Raw genomic sequence first — 5,832 nt, forward strand, 5'->3', positions numbered from 1 at the left:
ATGAAGCGACGCTTGGAGTGTTCGAGAGAAAGATTCTGTGTAAGATTTTTGGACCTTTGCACGTTGGCAACGGCGAATATCGTAGACGATGGAACGATGAGCTGTATGAGCTTTACGACGACATAGACATAGCGCAGCGAATAAAGATCCAGCGGCTACGTTGGCTGGGTCATGTCGTCCGAATGGATACAAACGCTCCGCCTTTGAAAGTATTCGATGCGGTACCAGCTGGTGGTAGCAGAGGAAGAGGGCGGCCTCCACTGCGTTGGAAAGATCAGGTGGAGAAGGACTTGGCTTCACTTGGTGTGTCCAACTGGCGCCGGTTAGCACGAGAAAGAAACGACTGGCGCGCTTTGTTAAACTCGGCCAAAATCGCGTAAGCGGTTATCGCGCCAATTAAGAAGAAGAAGATTACTCGTTTGGAATCTTCTTTCTGAGCGTTGCAGGTTTCTCCATATTTTAAATCATTTTATGTTCATCCAATATGAGGCTTCGTAGTTCTTTCCTCTAACTTATTGAAGCGTTCTGGGAGCATTCGATGTACTTTAAAAGAAAGCTATCACCGTCAGCGAAATGGACATCAGTACAGCTTTGTACTTAAAGATTTTTTACTCCCAAAAATGCGCCAATATGGTCTGTAAGACTTTTTTTTCAGTAAAATGATACCTCATGCTATCGTTATTATTAACCTCGTTAACCAATCAACCAATCAGTAAATATTGCAGCCTTTCAACCAACATTAAATACGGCCTAGTGAAAAATTAGCGCCCTAAGGCTGCCTAGCTAAGATGCTTCTAATCTTATACGAGTACCTGTTAAAAATATCTTTATATACGCCCAAATATATATTAAATTAAATTAAACTCGCGATGCACCCATCTTACACCTTCCTAAAATGTTACTGTTAAGTCAGAATGCAACAATAAATTTAAATAAAAATATGTACGTAGGTAATAAGGATACAGATGTACTCATACAAGTAGACAAATTATACTTCAGCTTAACATTACTCACTTCTCGCTTTCTTCCCTTTCGCTACTCGACTTTTTTGTTATTTTTTTTTACCTAAGTAAGTAGAAACTTACCTATACTTACTCTAACTTTCCACTTACTGTTCTTTCGTTTCCTCTATTGTTCTTACTTTTAGTTTAAGCAGTAGTATAAGAACATTAAATAATAAAGAAAAACACTTTAATTGTTACAACGGGCTAGTGCGGTTATCATCTTTATATTCTTAACACAGACAATATTCAAAAATTTCGCGTTCCTCAAATTGAATAATTTAGTTTCACCACAAAACAGTGTAGAAACATACAAACAAACTCGTAACCAAATATAATATTGTATATATATATATATTGTATATGTATAGTATATATAGGTATGTATGTAATGTAATGTAATGGTGGTACGGGTTAGGCTAAAGCCTTTATGCACTGCGACCAGATTGATTTATTATGCGCACCTAATTGCTTAATTATGATTATTTAGAATACCGAGGAATCGAACCAGCTCCTTAAAAGCGAGCTATTATAGGTCTTCCTCCTCTAGTATATACGAGTATACAAGCCCAGGATTCTGTGTCTCCTGTGGCCTAATGCCTCACAGTTGGTGATTAAGTGTTTCATAGACTCCTCTTCATCACAGCAGAACTTTCATAATCTGGCACTAGATAACCCTATTGTGTTAAAGTGTTTATTACAGCCAAAGGGACATGTAAGTGCTCCACAGAGTAATATGAAGCCCTTTTTATCTAGGGTTAGAGCAGCTTTTGCTGTATTTTGGCATTGAAGCTCAAAAACTTTTTGGAGTGATTAGGGCCACTTGCACCGTTGCAGTGTTTCCTGATTTTTGTTTGGATCCATTTTTTCGTTTCCCGTTTTACGTTATTTTTGTTAAAGCCGAAAAATGGGGTTGGTCTAATAAATAGCCCTTCTGCTCGTTTTTTGGCATACAAGTCTTTGTTCTCCTACTCCTTGGAGCGTTTTGGAACCATCTGTGTAGCATTTCTGTGAGTTATCAGTTAGCCACGTTGGGATAGTATTCCCCTTTGCCCTAGACGGGAAGATAACCTTGTATTTCTTAATAAAATTGAGTACGGGTTTCGTGTGGCCATTCGCTTGGGTCCTGCATACTGAGGTGTCCCTATGAGAAGAGAGTGCTTGCATAGTAGCTTCTTTTTGTATTGCTAAATGTAGCGGTGGCAAATTTAAAAGCGCTTCTATACCAGCAGTTGAGGTAGTTCTCATGGCCGCCGTTATGCTTAGGCACGCAACCCTTTATAGTTTACACAGTTTTGATATAGCAGTAGTTTGATTTGTTTTAACCCAACATACCAAAGCCCCATATAGTACAATTGGTGTTACCAATAGGGTGTAGATCCCGAAGGTCATTTTAGGGTTCAGATCCCAGGATTTCCCCAAGGTTTCTCGTTGCCTTTTTTATTACTGAGTTGAGATGCAGTTTTTTATCCAAGATAATTCCTAGATATTTAACCTCTTCCTTTAGAGGTACCTCTATTCTCTTTATTCCCAGGGAGGGTATATTTAGAAACCTTTTCCTGGAAAATGGGATTATAGTGGTTTTGGAAGGGTTGATTGACAATCCCTATTTTCTACACCACTCCCAGCTCATATTTAAGGCACCCTTCATTAACTCCTTTATGGTCCTTTCATGGTTGCCTTTAATTATTACAGAAATGTATGCGGCCGCTGTAGTCGAATGGGTTGGTGCGTGACTACCATTCGGAATTCACAGAGAGAACATAGGTTCGAATCTCGACCAAACACCAAAATAAAGAAAACACATTTTTCCTCCGAGTGTATTTCTGCCATGAAAAAGCTCCTCATAAAAATATCTGCCGTTCGGAGTCGGCTTGAAACTGTAGGTCCCTCCATTTGCGGAACAACATCAAGAAGCACGCCACAAATAGGAGGAGGAGCTCGGCCAAACACCCAAAAAGAGTGTACGCGCCAATTATATATATATATAACATATATATGTTTTATACCCTTTATTGTTAAGGGTTTGTACCAAATCGTCAGCCTGGATAGACAAGAGCGATAGTATCCCCTTTTGTGGACATGGACTCTTACACTTAGGGTAACTTGCCTCAAAGAATCTGTGATTATCCTTTGCTTTAGTAATATATATTGTTTACCCATTTAACTAGAAGCTTATTGCCTCCCTTTGGTAGGAATAATACCTTAACCTCCCGCCAAATCTTAGGGACATAACCCAAACTAAGACTTGATCTGAATATTTGTACCAGAATTTGTATCATTTCACAATGCCCTTGGAGAGCAGAGTTGGAAAAATATGTGACCCGGGTGATTTGTAGGGTTTGAATAAGTTCATTTGATTGACTGAAATGGTAGTTTACCCTTTCTTTGTACTCCATCAAGCTGGCTGCTGATTTCTGGTTTACTGCTAGAACCAGTGTTACGTTTGAGCTTCTTTCAACTCTTCTTAATGTATGTCAGATGTACGCTCGTATCTTCCGGTCTTGCAAGGACTGGGAATTGAGAAAGTACCCCACTGCGATCCGTGGGAGAGGTATCTTTGATTCCGTGGTCCACAGTGAAGCACCCTTCCATGGTATCGCGTCAGTGATAGCTGCTTTTAACCAATCCGTGGAAGCGCCATCTTACAATGCAGGACCATGTACCCTGCTTTGTAGACTGCACCATTTGAGCGCTGTTCCTCCCTCCTTGATTGAGGTACTGGGTCCTCTGTTGGTGAGCTATTATGGCTGCTCTCGCCATTTTTGTTTTTGTTATTATTAGTTTGTATTGTGTTCATTTTGGTCCCACGAGTAAAGAGGAAAGGTTGGTTCACTGCACTAGTGCCCCAGTAGCGCAGTAAGACACTTATTGAAATGGAGTCTTGCCTGGGCGCTCCAAGTTCGTATTTTAGTGACTAAATACTCTTTAGCCACTCATCTATCGGCATATGTTGCTCCACCTTGGATTGGGGATTTGTGTAGAGCTTACTTTCCTGGTCACATTTTTATAGCGAGCCGCTTACTACAAGATAGACGCCCGCTTTGTCTGTTTTGGTCCACGGGGGGTATTTTACTTCCTACCTAACCTGCATATCTGCCGAGCATTCCCCTATCCGCCACCTGGCACCGCGTCCGATGGAAGACTGGCAACTCCACATCAACAAACCAAACGGTGAACTGACGTAAAATAATACAGAAACAGAGACCTTACAAAATGAAATATATAAAAAATAAAATAATAATTTAATAAGATATAGAACAAAATATTTATATACATTTGTGCGTATAAAACACACAATATTAAAATCTAAATTAATCTGAATAAAATTCCATCCGCAATTCAGAGAGAGAACGTCGGTTCGAAACTCGGTGAAATATCAAAATTAAGAAAAAGTTGTTTTTAATGGTGGTCTCCCCTTGGCAGGCAATGGCAAACCTCCGAGTGTATTTCTGCCATGAAAAGGCTCCTCATAAGAAATATCTGAGGAGGAGCTCGGCCAAAGACCCAAAGAGGGTTTACGCGCCAATTAGGTATATATGCATATACAATATATAAGTATGTAATTGAAGCATAAGCGAATTTGACTTTGTGATTGACTTCCATAGTTATTAAAGTTGCTAATAATCGTCTCACAAATTACACAAGCTTCAATAATTGGCATCTCGACTTCTTGTTACATGCAGACAAACCACGTATATACATACATACATATATACATATTGCTTTGAGGCGAAGAATACAGTGGGACACGAGATACACGATCGCATTTCTTGTCAAATAGTTTTGCAAGCATTATGTTTGATTTTTTCGTGATTTTTATAAAGAATCGACCAAGAATTGCTGTTTCATAAGTTCAGCCGTAACATTTTCTATATTTTTCATAAAATTTTTAACAATGTGCTAGGGTAAAAACCCTGTTTCCCTAATATCAGGTGTTTTTGTAAGAGCTTGAGAACTTGATAATACAAAAATGAGAAAATGGTAACACAAAACAGAAATATCTTGGGGATGATTTTTTTTATTACAATCTGTCAGATAATTTGATGCCATTAATTTTTGAATGTGATACTCGGCATATGTCCGCCGCGGCTACCAGTTATATGGTCCATTCGATCAGTCCAATATTGATTGTTAAGCGCGCTGTATGGCAATTTGCGCCCTCTTGTTGGGATCAAATGTAGTCGATTTTTATCTGATTAATTTTTGGAAACAAAAATTGAGTCAGTACGGCTCGATAGAGCTCGCTATTTGCCTTAACGGCAGCTCCTTCTAAAGAAATAAGGACCGACTATGCCGCCAGTGAACCTCTGTGAACTTCGCGAACATATTTTTTTTTTCCAAAGTAAACTTCCACAATTTGGAAGCGTTGTTCTGGCGTTAAGCGGAAATGTCAACACAGTTTGTCATTCTCAGTTGTCAAAACAAAGTTGTCGACATCAACAGTTCTCATTTGGCTAAAAAACACCCAGTATTTCCAGATTCGTTTTTAATATAACAACAACCATAGGCTAAAGCAGCGAACTCGAATTAAAACTATAATTTCAAAGAATGAGTAAGCCATAGTCGACTAGATTACCTGACAGTAGAAACAAAGTCCAATAGAAAGCCTAAGGCACTAAGCGAGAAACAAATCGTCAATAGCCGAAACATCATTTATTACACCTCCCAACTCGCGACAACCAAAAATATTCCCAATTTAAAAATTAAGGCTGGTTGAGAGCTTAATGCACAACGATCCTACAATTCCAGATATACATAGATACTTTAATCACTTAGTATTATGTTTATTCGGTGAAGCCTTAGGCGTAGAGAAGTCCTTCCATATGTG

The sequence above is a fragment of the Anastrepha obliqua genome, unplaced genomic scaffold, assembly GCF_027943255.1.
Source record: "Anastrepha obliqua isolate idAnaObli1 unplaced genomic scaffold, idAnaObli1_1.0 ptg000012l, whole genome shotgun sequence".
Taxonomy (NCBI): domain Eukaryota; kingdom Metazoa; phylum Arthropoda; class Insecta; order Diptera; family Tephritidae; genus Anastrepha; species Anastrepha obliqua.